We start from the raw sequence: 14179 nt of genomic DNA, 5'->3' as shown, positions 1-14179 counted from the left end.
TAGTTTCAAGACAGCATAGAGACTGGTTCTGGCTGAGAGTTCAGGGGAAATCTGCTGGGAAAGTTTCCCGTTTAAAAAACATGAAAAAAAATCACAAGATGAGAAACTTTTCTTCTGCTTTCTTCCTGCCTAAACCAAGACATGATTCTGGAAGAAGGAAAGTGTAACAGCCACCTTATAATATTTAAAATGGTGGAACAGAAAGAGGAAAAGAGCTGATTTAATGATTGAGCTGCGGCATGAAATCTAGACTGCGTACCTCTGGTTTTCTTGCCATGTGAGAATGATTACCTAACTTTGTTTAAGGTGTGATTGTTGAGTTTTGTCACTTGCAGTCAAAATGACATCAGACTGATACATGAATTATTTTCATCCCATGGTTAATATTATGATAAATTCTAAAAAAACACTATGAATAAGACATGGTTTTTGTCTTAAAGATTTTGTAGTTTAGTGGATGAGACAAGCACTTAAAAATTAAAAATACATATTCACAATGTAAAATATATTTATTTATTGAATCAATCCTTTTTTAGTACATATATGTGTCATGTCAGTGCTAGGTTGCTAGGATATGTAGGCGGTACTACGAGGAGCACTGCTCAAGAAGTGATGAACTGTCTCCTAGAAATGAAGAGGCTTTCCAGCAAAGAAACCAACCATTTAATCAACTGAAGGGGTTTCATTATACTAACAACTTACAAAATAATTTTTTATGATTTATTTATTTATTTTAGAGAGAAAGAGAGCACAAGCAGGGGGAGGGGCAGAGGAAGAAAGAGAGAGAATCCTCAAGCAGACTGTCCTCTGGGTGCAGAGCCTGGTGTGGGGCTCAATCCCAGGACCCTGAGATCATGACCTGAGTCAAAATCAAGAGTCAGCCACTTAACTAACTGAGCCACCCAGGCACCCCCAGAATAAATCTTTATATGCTAACTTACAAAATAAGTCTTTACTGAAAAAAAAAACCATAATATTAAATGTATATTACTTTCAAGTTGTAAGAAAAAAACACATTAAACAAGTGTTCTGTAAAGGTGACAAACCAATTCACTCCTTATTAAAATACTTATAATAATATAGATTCATGGTTGTAATTATTTTTGTTAGCATTGGTATATGTCCAAGCACATTTGAATTAGTGCTGATTTGGAGCAATTGTTCCCTACATTACTTCAATTCAGAGGGCAATGATAATAGAGCTGACCAAATTTCTTGGACCATTAGTAAACCGAAACCAATATTAAAAAAGAAAATCAGGAACTCTTAGAAGCACACCACATATTTTATGTGTATGTTCACGTATCATATATATAAATATATGTGTATATACATATTCATTATTCACAATTTAATGATATTTCTAATATTTCTTTTGGCTAGAATTCCAAAATAAGTCAGAAAACTTATTTTAGCATATTAAATTTAAGTTTATCCTTGCCATTTTTCAAAATAAATCAGTACCATAAAATTATAATGTTCTTTAAAATGTCTCATTAACTTTTATTTCACTATTGTTTTGAAGACTCTGTAATTGGATTCTGGTACGTGGAGACCTTGCCTACCAGTTAACTATGTATTTTTTCACATCTGACTAAACAAAACTGAGCTGGGTTTAATCATTCAGTCCTTGAACTTGAATAGTTTTTCCTGTTCTGAAGTGTTTCTCAAGCTAGCGTAAATGGGCATATTGAATCCTTATGTGTATCTGTTAAAGCACTCATTTTCCCTATACATTTGTGCATGCTCCTTGTGTTTTATTTCAATGACTGTGAAAGTATTTGTCAGTAGTTGTAGCACAAAGCCTTTGATGCATGAGAAAATATTTTAATGCTATTGACTCTTTGGCTTCTTACACTGAATTTTGCATTGTCCTTACCATAAAAAGGACGGAGGGGGCACAAGGAAACTCTTGAAGGTAGTAGATATGTTTATTACTTTGATTATGGTGATGGGCTCACAGGTTTATGTCTATGTTCTAACTCATCAAATTATATACATTAAATATGTGCAATATTTTATATCTACTATACCTCAATAAAGCTATTAAAAATGTTCATACAATCAGGCTATGCTGATGACTACAAGTATTTTTAATGTACATAACCAAATAAATGAAATATGATGGGCCTACTCTATATAAATATTACTACTAAACATTATTTTTCACTAAAGAGAAGTTTAATGTATAAGACATTGAGTTCCAGATTATATTGATTGAAGCTCTGATTGTCATTTCCCACATAGATGACCTTGGACAAATTGTATAAATTGCCTTTGACTCATTATCCTTATCTGTATGGGGAGACAGAAACATCACTGTACTTCAGTTAGTTTTTGTGACCATTGAATGGAAAAATGCCTGAAGACTGGCTGGCCCAGGATGTCTCTTAGGCAAGGTGATGTTTTCCTCAGTGCTATATAAGTCACTAGTATGTCACTTTGGACTACTGTATCATTTTTTTTTTCAGTTTCTTTTCTCTCTTTTGAAAGAGAGATGTTATACTTTAAAAACAAGGATAGCAACAGATAAATGAGATTTACCAAAAAGCTCTTCATTTCATGTAATAAAGGTATAATCAATTTCTAAATCATATTCATATTATTCAGTGAAATATTCAGGGCTACTATTATCTCCATCCTAGAGATGATGAAACCAGGGCTTAGGGATCTAATGTAACCAGCCCAAGTCATACACTTAGAAGGGGCTGATCCAGTTTGGGAATTAAGGAAATTTGAATCCAGAGCCACTGTCTCCCCATATCAAAAGCCTACAACTTCAAAATACCTATGTTCAAAATAGTAAGATCATCTTTTAGGTTATTTCAGAAATATATTTAGCAGATTTCCATTTTGGATATGTTTATGCTCCAATATCTCCCACTAAATCACACCACAATTATCAAGTGATCCTGATATTGTGCTTTGAGTGAATTTCATCTCATCATAGCTTAAAGGAACTGCAAGTTTGGGGCTCGTAAATCCCTGCAGCCTCCTCTCTATCACCCTGCTTCCTTGCCCCATGCTTTGGTCACCCTGATGTGTCCATTACCTGCACAGTCCTCCCCTCATCTTTCTCCTTTGAGCAATCAGATTGCTATGCAAGGGACTCTCCCCTCCCTGCTCACTTCCCCTTGGTTTCTCATCCTTCAGGTGTCAGTTAGTGGGACCTATGCTTCACTCTCTTCCATCCCTTACAGGCCTCACAACTGAGCAGAAAGTTAACATTGGGCTTCCTCTGTGATAGTGAACAAAATAGACATGGATTCTGCCATCCTGGGACCTTGTTAATAACCAAAAGCAATAAATCAAACTAACAATCACAAATTTTAACTCTCTTTGAAAGAAATAGTCTATTGTGATTCAACACATACCTATAAAGAAGTCTCTCTGAAGTGACAGATGTCTTATGTATTATCTGAAGAATGAGGTGGACCAGAAGTAAAAGCACTTTTGGCAGAAGTTACACTATCAGGGCAGAATCAGATAGGGTCCAAAGGGATTTTTGTTTTATTGTTTATACTTATTGCTTTCCATTAACCTATAGGAAATGAATTCTAAATGAAACCCTTCTCGGATTTTTTTTTTCCCTAAGAAACATAGGACCGCTAATGCATACACCATAATGTTAATAAAAGCCATAAGCAAAGAGTAAATAGATTAATACAGATTTAAAACATAATGCTAAGGAACAGTTGTTACTTTAGATATGCTGTCACACACTCTGATAAAAGTGAAAAAGAAAAATCAGTTTTTAATATTCAGGAAAGTAAGACACCATACTGTATCTTAAAGTGTGGCCTGTCAAACATGTACATGTGATTAGAATAATAAAGATGTGTATATTGTATGGGTCTAAAGCAGAAAAAAAAATGTTTTTAGGAAAGTTTTGGAAGAGAACACTAAGTAGGAAATACGAGACTCCAGTTGTAACAGGAAGGTAAGCAAACAATTACAGCAAATGGCGAGATCACACCACTGCAGGAAAGCTAAGGTTCTGCCCATGGGTAAGTATATTTTAAAAATCCATATACTGTGGCAAATTATAACAAACTATATTTGTTATTGTGAATGTGAGATTTTGGAACCATATAGAGGCAGGAAATACTTGTACAAAAAGGCAACTAGATAGTATAAAACAAATTTGTACATTATCTAAAGCTTGGATACTTTTTTCCCCCAAAAGCCTTGTAGTAAAATTATAAGTGAAAACATTTTAAAACACATATATTTATGTTTCCTAAGAGCCATTATCAAATTATAAATTGCATTATCTGATCAATTAGAAATTTATTTTAAAGAATTTGCATGGAATTCATGATAAGCCCTGCCCTTTTCTTAGCTGACTCTTCCTTGCTTCCTAAGTCTTTAACCTCTTACTCTTCCCAGTGTTGTTGAAGCCATATGTGATGCTTTTTCTTTATCTAGGTTTTCAGTAAAAAATCATTTGAGAAAATAATGTTTTCTATGCTTTAAGAAGAAAACAAAAACAAACATAAAACTACATTTGAAAAATAAAAACCCATAAAAAAACTACATTTAAAATAAAAACCTTATAGGTCAGACATAGAAAGTGATTAGTTTTACTTCTTTGGAATATGAATAGAGGGATAAAGAAAGATCCAAAATCCCCAATTCATTTCCATTTTATAAAATGCCAATGTATCATTTGTAATGAAGCTTGGAAAACGAAAATTTCTTTTTTTTTTTGGCAGGCTGATCATCTTGAAGCTCTTACAACGCTTTGCTGCCAATTACCAATTTATGTTCAGATCATTTAGAATTTCTTGGCGGATATAACATAATTTAACTACTCTTATGTAGAACTTAGGTTATCAATCAGGTTAGAGCAAGTTCTGCTTTAAAATATTACTGAAATGTCTCACCAGTGAACAAATATTGCGACATAAAGATATTTCACCTAAGATTTGAGTTTATAGCTTAAATATGTTTCTTCTAACCATATATACAAAACCTATGTTACTTATTACCTATTTGCATGGAAGCCCGACACTTGTTAAACTCTTTGGCATTTCCTAATATTTATGTTTAAATTTCAAGGTTTCAGTGAACAAAACCACAAATGATCCCAATTTTCTCATGCAATCTAATCCAACTTAATAGCACCAAATGAATAAACCAAAATATCTGTTGAGAACTATGCCAAAAATACCATCAGTATTAGCTGTGGAACTATAAAGCCCTGTTGAATCTGATTTTCATGTAAAAATAACCTTGCTACTATTTCCAGGTGGCTAACAGAGTGCATGTTTTATTGGAAAGAGCACTGAAAGAATGTGGTCATGTCCATGTCGAAGATCCTACTACTTTCTAAAGGTGGACAGGTGACCCTGAATCTGGAATCTGCATCACTATGTAAATATCATTTTGTATAATTTCATAAAAATTAAAGAATGTAGAGGACAATGTAGCTATGCCCATAAATATTAGTTAAAAAATAAAAATAAAATCCCAAAGAGCAAATAACAAAATTATGATTATTAATTTATAACATGAAAGTGAATTATCCTATAAAATAATTCCTATCACAGTTCCACAACAAACCAGGTAGTGCTACAAGATAGGGGTTATGCTTTCCATTTTTTGTTATTTAAAAGCTATTTATTTGTTAAAATTATAGATTTAATATTGGATCCATCAACATTTTCCAATATTTATGTCCATTTCAGGGTTTGAAACCACCAAACTATTCCAGTTGTCCTATGCGTTTCCTAAGCAAAATTCCTACATCATTTACCCCATTCACACTTGCTCCTAAAGAATGTATGAAGCTAAGTCAGAAATTCTTCATAGATCTGGTTACACTTTGCACTGAACAAGAGAAAGCCCTTTCCTGTCAATACGATTCAGTAATACTTTCTCACACCCATTTGATGGAATGTGCATAGCTGCCAACTACTCTGTGTTAGCTGACTAGAAAGTTTTCACAGGCTTAATAACGAAGTTTAGAAAATACAGTCCAACTGGTTGTCATATTTACTTTTGAAATGCAGTTATAAAATTTTTAAATAAAAAAATTCTTAAAGTCTGTTTCATTCCCCCAATTGTACATCCTTTACATTAATAATCCAAATTGGCTAAAATGTATCCCACATCAAAAAGTGAAGAGAAAAACCTGGAATCAGAAGCAGAAATGTTATAACGTATGTAGACATTCGTGAGCCACACCTATGCAAAATCTGCTTCATTGACTCTACTTCTTACTAAAGCAAAGCAATATTCAGATAAAAGCATACAAGATTTTTTTGTTAAGCTTTATTTCTTACGCATGATTTGGAATTTAATTTTCAGGGTAAAGAGCTATGACCATACTGGTGGCTGAGATTAAAATTCATCCTTTGAATTACAAATTAGATCAAAGAAGTCTTTAAAAAGCTCAACTCCCCCAAATCACAAGATTACTGGTTCATCAAAAGTTACAGAGAATATCTAGAAGAGATGGAGCAAGGTAATTTTTTTTTTCTGGATAAAACCAGATTTTAGAAACCCACAATCCAGAGTTCAAGAGGCAATTTGGAAGCCCTAAGATTTGTAGCTATGCCCTGTCAAGGGCTACTGAGGGCCTCGTACCCAAAATACCCAAAATATTTGCCAGAGTAATCTTCAGAAGTTTCAAATATACCCCTCAAGAAGTTGTGTAAGATTGTCATCCTTGTCTTTTTTTTTTTTTTAATGTAGATTTTACTCATTTATTTGAGAGAGAGAAAGCATGCACACATGAGTAGCCAGGGGTAGGGGAGAACAGCAGAGGCAGAGAGAGAAGCAGGCTCCCTGCTCAGCGGGGAGCCCAACGTGATGCAGGGTTGGATCCCAAGTCCTGAGCTGGAGGCAGCTGCTTAACCAACTGAGCCACCCAGGAGCCCTGTCATCCTTGTCTTGATGGTCAAGTAAAGCAATGTTTTTTTTTTTTTTTAAAGATTTTATTTATTTATTCGACAGAGATAGAGACAGCCAGAGAGAGAGGGAACACAAGCAGGGGGAGTGGGAGAAGAGCCTGATATGGGGCTCGATCCCATAACGCCGGGATCATGCCCTGAGCCGAAGGCAGACGCTTAACCGCTGTGCCACCCAGGCGCCCCTCAAGTAAAGCAATGTTTTAAATATAGAAGTCAGACTTGTTTATTCAGTATAATCATTAGACAGTGCCATGATAAAACACATAGAGCTTGAACTAAGGAACAACAGACAATTCTGCAAATAGTTAACTAACAATAGTTTCCTATTGCTGCTGTAGCAAATTACCACAAGTTAATGGCCTAAAGCAACACACATTTATTATCTTACACTTCTGAAGTTCAGATGCCCAAAATAAATCTCACTGGGCTAAAATCGAAGTGTGGGCAGGGCTGGTTTCTTCTAGAGACTCTAAGGGGAGGATCATTTCCTGGCCCTTTTCAGCTCCTAGACGCCCCTTACATTCCTTGGCTTATGGCCACTTCATTAGACCACTCCAACTCTTTATTCCCTTCCTCATATCCCCTACTGCCAATGCTGATTTTCATCTCTTCTCCTTTAAGGACCATTGCAATTATATTGAACTCGTCCAGATAATCCAGGATAATCTCCACATCTCAAAATGCTTAACTTAACCACACCTGTAAAATCCCTTTTACCATATGAGGTAACATATTACAGGTTCCAGATATTAAGATGTGGACATCTCTGGGTGGCGAGGGACATTGTTCAGCCTACACCAGTGATATAGTGAAAAAGATATTAGACTTTGAAACCACATAAATATGACTTCAAATTCTTTCCATAATTTGGCTATTTCTTGCTTTGTCATTTACCGTTTTATGACCTTAGAAACTTAATTTGTGTGAAAGTTTCTTCATCTATTAAATGGGGAAATTAATAGCTTTGAGATTGTTGTTTCAAGGGTGTCACAAGAATTTTCCCTCTGTATAGGTCATTTCCCTCAGTATACCCTCAGCAACTGACTGCATCATCACCACCCTCTCCATGAAGTAATGCCCCATTTCTCTGCTCCTATGACAAAAGAGACAGTTTATCTCATGTGTTGTTTATTTTCACTGCTTTCATTTCCTCACATCCCATTCTTTCATCAACCCATTTCAACTGGAAATCTGTACCCTCCGTTTCACAGAAATCCCACTTGTCAAGATCACAGATGACCTTAATACTGCCAAACTGGATATACATTTTTTACCCTTGCCTAATGTGACCTCAACAATCAATGTTCACAACAATTGAAAATTCCTTGCTCTTTAAACACATTTGTCAAATTTTCTCCTTATCACCACATGCTTCTCATTATTCTGTTACCTCCTTCTCCTCAGCCTCCTTTGTTTCTCCCTGCTGCTCCTCTCTAAATATTGGAGAGTACAAAGCTTGCTAATATGAAATAGAACATCTTTGCCATTGAATGCCAGGTTCTTACATCCAGTCCTTTACCTCTTCTGAGCTCCAGACGCACAGTAACTCTATACTTCCACTTGGATGTCCAAAGAAATCTCCACTTCAACCTAACATTACAAAATTGCTCTCCTGATCCCCAGCCGGCTGCAAATTTGTTTTCTTTCCATTAACATCCCAGCAAATCATACCATCACCCGTCCAAAGGCTCAAGTCAACAACCTAGTTTCTCTCTGACCCACATTTCATCAGCAAGTTCTATTACTTCATTTCTTCAAATGAATTCCTAGATCCATGCATTTTTTCCACCTTCACTACCTCTGTCCTGTGGAAACCACCACCACCCCTTTCAGCATTTCTACTTCTGAAATGCTTACTAATACTTCTGTCTAGTTGGTATGCAGCAGTCAAAAAATCTTTTCAAAAAATTTAATAAAATTACATAACTCTCTCATTACAACTTACTAATGCCTCTATTACAATTAGATAAAATGAAAATACTTAATCACAGTCTGATTCACATGATCTGCCACCAACCTTACTCCCTGGCCTTGACTCCTCTCTCCCATTCTTTTCTTACCTTCCCTTTTTGCTCTACTCATGCTGACTTTCCTCCTGTTCTTTGAAGAGGCCAGGTTCATTCCTGCCTTAGGATCTTGTGCATGGAACGCTCTTCCCTCAGATCTTTGGATTCAGATATGTTCCCCTGTTCTGAGTATTTAAATTTTAAGAGGCAGTAAAGGTTCAAGTGAAAAGGGTAAAATGCTACTAGTATAAGCACAACCTCCAGATGTAGTAACTCTTTGCATCTGTATAATGTATCTATTTTTAAAATACTTTTAGTGTACATTTTGCATGATGGTTATGGAAATTCTATTAGGTAGGTATGGGTGCCTGGACCAACGTCAGAATGCCTGACTAATCAGTGGCAGAGACAGGACTGGATTCAGATCTTTCATCTCAAAATTCGGAGCTATTACCACTATACCAAATGGTTTCTTTTACAAATGTCCAGGATAAACATCAGCATCCTGACCCAAACACAGCAAACTGTGTGATCTCAATGCCCCTTGATTTATGGAGAGTGAGGTCGTCAAGGAGAATGATTTAGTTTCAACCCATTAAACCACCCAGAGGGCTACAGAATTTAGTAGCCAATACCACCTTCTTGTGTTTTTATTAAAAAAAAAAAAATCCAAAGGCCAGGAGGACTGGATGCAGAGGAAAGTAATGGTCAACACTCCATGTTGGTTCTCACGTTCTTAGACTCAGAACAAGATACTCTTTTGGAGTCCATCTTTCCTCTATGAACAAACATTAAATTCCTTGTTCAAAAGAGGGAAATTACGGGGTGTCTGGGTGGCGCAGTTGTTAAGTGCCTGCCTTCAGCTCAGGACGTGATCCCAGCATTCTGGGATCGAGCCCCACGTCAGGCTCTTCCGCTGGGAGACTTCTTCCTCTCCCACTCCCCCTGCTTGTGTTCCCTCTCTCACTGGCTGTCCTCTCTGTCAAATAAATAAATAAAATCTTAAAAAAAAAAAGAGGAAAATTAAAAAAAAAGTCTCAAAACCCTTAAGGTGCCTTCCCAAGTCACCTCAAAAAATATATATACCACAAATGTGTGCATGTATGTATACACATGCACATATAAATATATACACACACAGTATACACATATATTTTAATAGGGTTGCATATGATTTTAATATTATTATTTAGCAGACTGAGCTAAACTTTGATGTATATTTAGGAATGTCAGCAGTACTTGCAGAAAATAATTCCTCCATGTCAAATCACTTTTCTCTTGAATCCATTTTCACTACAATTATATGCAGCAAATGAAGACTTGAGACAAAAATCACAGTTATTCTCAATATATTTTGAATATGAATTTCTATGTTTCATTATTGTTTCCAAGGTTCATGTCAGATGCTTATAAGTCTTTTTTAGATTCAAAAAATAGTGTCTATACAGATTATCAAGTTCTCAGACCATAGACTGCAGACCATAAATTAATATCCTCCATTACAGACCATAAATTAATAACTAGAATATATGAAGATTATATTTCTACATCCAAATCATGCATAGTTACTATGCATGGTTTATGCTAGGATAGAAAAAAATCACTGCCCATATTTAAAGACTAGACATTTAGATACTGTTTGACAGATAGGGTTGAATATATGAAGACGTGCAGTTAAAACAGTTCATTCAACACTCTCGTTAAATAGTAAACAGTAAGATAAAGAAATTTTAAAGAATTATTAAGAATACTAATACTTTTCCAAAATAAAGTACAATTTAAGATTAAGAAAATTTATTGACTCTGGGTTAACATTAACTAGAATTATTTGCAATGTCCTCATTTTAGTGCCAAAGAATAATCTTCAACTCTGTATTTTTGACATTTAGAATCAAAATGAGAAAATATCTTGGTATTGTTCAGAACCTACACATTATGGATGTATGTTGAATTCCAAACTTAAATTTTTGGTTTGTAACTTAGTCTAATCTTGCCAAAACATCCCTGAAAGAAGTAGCTCAAGAGAATTCTTGGATACCAAATATAAAAAAGAAAAGAAAAGAAAAAGCCTAACATATTAAATTATAAACATATGGATGGAATTTCCTTTAAATTACACTTGAGTCTAAACCTTAAGGGTAAAGAATTTAACAAAATACATTTGAGGTTTCCGTAACACAAAACATTTGAGAAGTTAGACAGGGAATTCAACTACCTCAAGACAGATGAGATTTTCACTCTTAATATTGAGTAAATGGAGCCTTCTCTCCTGTTTTGGAATATCTCTACTCTAAAATTAAAATATCAATCTTTACTAAGCATCTTTGTAATATATAGTAATGAGTCCATATATTAGATAGCTAAGAGGGTTTTTTTTATTTGTTTTATATTCACAAACAGTAATTTTCCCATACTTAGCCCTATCCTTTCTTACCTGACCCACAGCAATCTTTTTCAAATGATTATACTTTTGACTATTAAGTACCTTATGGTACGTGAGTACCTAGAAGCAGCGGAGATTTAAATAATACACAGGAAATCAGGGTACTTTTATACTCAAGTCCATTGTCTTCTCGATGAATTCTTTTTTTTTTACTGTCCTCAAAAAAGCATATTTTTAAAAATACTGCCTACCAATGTACATAAAATAGTAATAATTTTCAATGTTGAAAATATAGATAAAATATTAAGGTAGCAAAAGTTGCATAGAAAGCATATTTTTACCTAAATTTTAAAGCAATTATGATTGCAGTAAAAATATGTAAACTCTTAAGAGTGATTTTATCTAGATTATGTGATTATACTTTTCTTATTTATAATGCTTTCAAATATATACAGCATAGTTTTTCATATACATAAATACGCATGCATATGTATATATAATCACTCAAATGACAATCCAATAATTTACAAAATAGAGATTTTGAATTAAATTCTAAATTTAAGTATATTTGCATCCAAATTACTTAACAAATGGCAGAGCTGGAGTACACTGGAAAAACCATCAGAAAGACCATAAATAATAGTGAGACTGTGTAGATTTTAGATACTGTAAGCTAATGATGCATCATAGGTATATTTGGTGACACGAAAACATATCACAATGTAACGAATGAATATTGCAGAAATTAAAAGAGGTGAAGTCAAATGTAAATCTGCTCTAATTCCTAAATTCTCTTTTGGATTAGAACACCCTACTAGAATACTTACCATAAACCCAGTACTGGTCAAGACACTGAGGTGGAGGCAATGTGTCTTAAGTGCGATTATATGTATATATGTCAGTATTTCAGATATTCACAGCATATGTGGATTTCCAACCTTACCACTAAGAACTCTAAGTAGACCACACTTTCATTTTTGTTTGATTAACAGTAACCATTATATTTCCTGATCATGACTAGGTGATTCTCATTCTTTCTCTCTCCTTCTCAATCTCTCAATATCCCCCTCCCATACAATTACATTGCGAGGCTTTAATTTATTTCAATAGCAAGATTAAGACTTGTTAGAACCTAAGTTTCTTGTTTGTTTATAACTGAATTCATCATTGAGAAAATTGTAGATTCACATGCAGTTGTAGGAAAGAATACCAAGATATCCCATGTACACTTTAGCCAGTTTCCCCAATACTACCATTTTCTGACACTGTAGTACAATGTCCCAAACAGGATATTGAAATCGATACAATTCACTGACCTTAATCAGATTTTTCCCAATTTAACTTGGACTTGTTTGGTTTGTCTATTTTGTTTCATACAATTGTACCACACGTATAGGTTCATGTATCTACCACCACAGTCAAGACAGAACCCATACCCTTCATGTTCCCCTGCCCTGTCCCTAGTCTCTGGAAGCCATTAAATTGTCTCCATGCCTAAAATTTTCTCATTTCTAAAATATTACAGAAATTGAATAATTCACCGTGTAATCTTTGGGGATTGGTTCTTTCATTCACTCAGCATAACACTCTGGAGATCATCCAAGTTGCTGCATATATGAACTGTCTGCTTTTCGGTTTTTGTTTTTACTGCTAAGAGGAATCGCATGGTATATATATAAACATAGTCAATGTTTAACCTGCTAACCTGTGGAAGGACATCTGAGCTGTTTTCAGGTTTTGGCCATCATAAATAAACAGCTATAAACATTGGTATACATGTTCTTGCTTGAATGTTAAGTTTTCACTTGTCTAGAATAAATGTCCATGAGTTCAACTGCTGGGTCCTATAGTAATTGCATATTTAGTTTTATAAGAAACTGCCAATCTGTTTTCTAGAGAAAACTATACCACTTTACTTTCTCATCTTCTCCAGCATTTAGTGTTGTCAATTTTTTTTTTAATTTCAGATGTTCTGATAAGTTCATAGCTCATTGTGGTTCTAATTTGCATTTCCCTGATAGCTAAGAATACCTTTGTCATGTGTTTACATACTCGAAGAATATCACTCAGTGAAATGACTTTTCATGTCTTTCAGGCATTTTCTAAATACACTTTTTGGCTTTTACTGTCTAGTTTTCAGAGACACAGTCTTTTGTCAAAACTGTGGTTTGCAAATATTTTTCTCAATATGTATCTTTTCTTTCCATTCCCTTAACAGCATCTTTCACATAGCAACAGTTTCTTTAATTTAGAAACTATCCAATTAATCATAATCTCTTTATCGATTTTGCTTCTGGTGTTCAATCTAAGAATTCCTCACCTAGACCTAGATCCTGAAGATTTTCTCTGACATTTTTTCCCCAAAAGTTGTATAGTGTAATGTTTTATCATTAAGTAAATGACCCATTTTGAGTTTCTTTTTGTATCACCGTTTAAGGTTTAAGACATGATTGTTTCTTGTCTATAGAGGTCCAATTGTTCCAACAACTTTTGCGGACGGGCTATCCCTCCTTTACTGAATTTCTTTTGTATCTTTGTTAAAAATGACATAAGCATATTTATCTAGGTCTGTTTCTGAACTGTCCACTCTGTTTCATTAACCTATGTGCTATCACAACCCTTCTGTAAGTACCACAGTATCTTGATTACTGTGCTATATAGAAAGACTTATTATCTGGTGGGGCAATTCCTCCCATTTTATTTCTCTTTGTCAAGATTGCTTTAGCTATTCTACAGCTTGTGCATTTCTCTGTAAATTTTAGAATAAGCTCTATGTGCATACATAAAAAAAATTATTGTGGTTTCAATAAGAATTGAATTTAACCTATATGTCAATTTGGGGAGATATAGTGTATTTACATGAACAAAGTATT

At 34.5% G+C, this 14179-nt stretch overlaps 1 protein-coding gene across 3 annotated transcripts in view; it reads right to left on the bottom strand.

Moving 5' to 3' along the window:
* CCDC102B (coiled-coil domain containing 102B) overlaps positions 1-14179 on the bottom strand; it is a 180973-nt gene that overhangs the window by 90205 nt on the left and 76589 nt on the right. The gene's annotated exons all lie outside the window — the stretch shown is intronic.

Source organism: Ailuropoda melanoleuca, chromosome 14 (assembly GCF_002007445.2).
Source record: "Ailuropoda melanoleuca isolate Jingjing chromosome 14, ASM200744v2, whole genome shotgun sequence".
In the NCBI taxonomy this organism is placed as follows: domain Eukaryota; kingdom Metazoa; phylum Chordata; class Mammalia; order Carnivora; family Ursidae; genus Ailuropoda; species Ailuropoda melanoleuca.
This window is presented reverse-complemented; position numbering and strand designations above follow the sequence as displayed.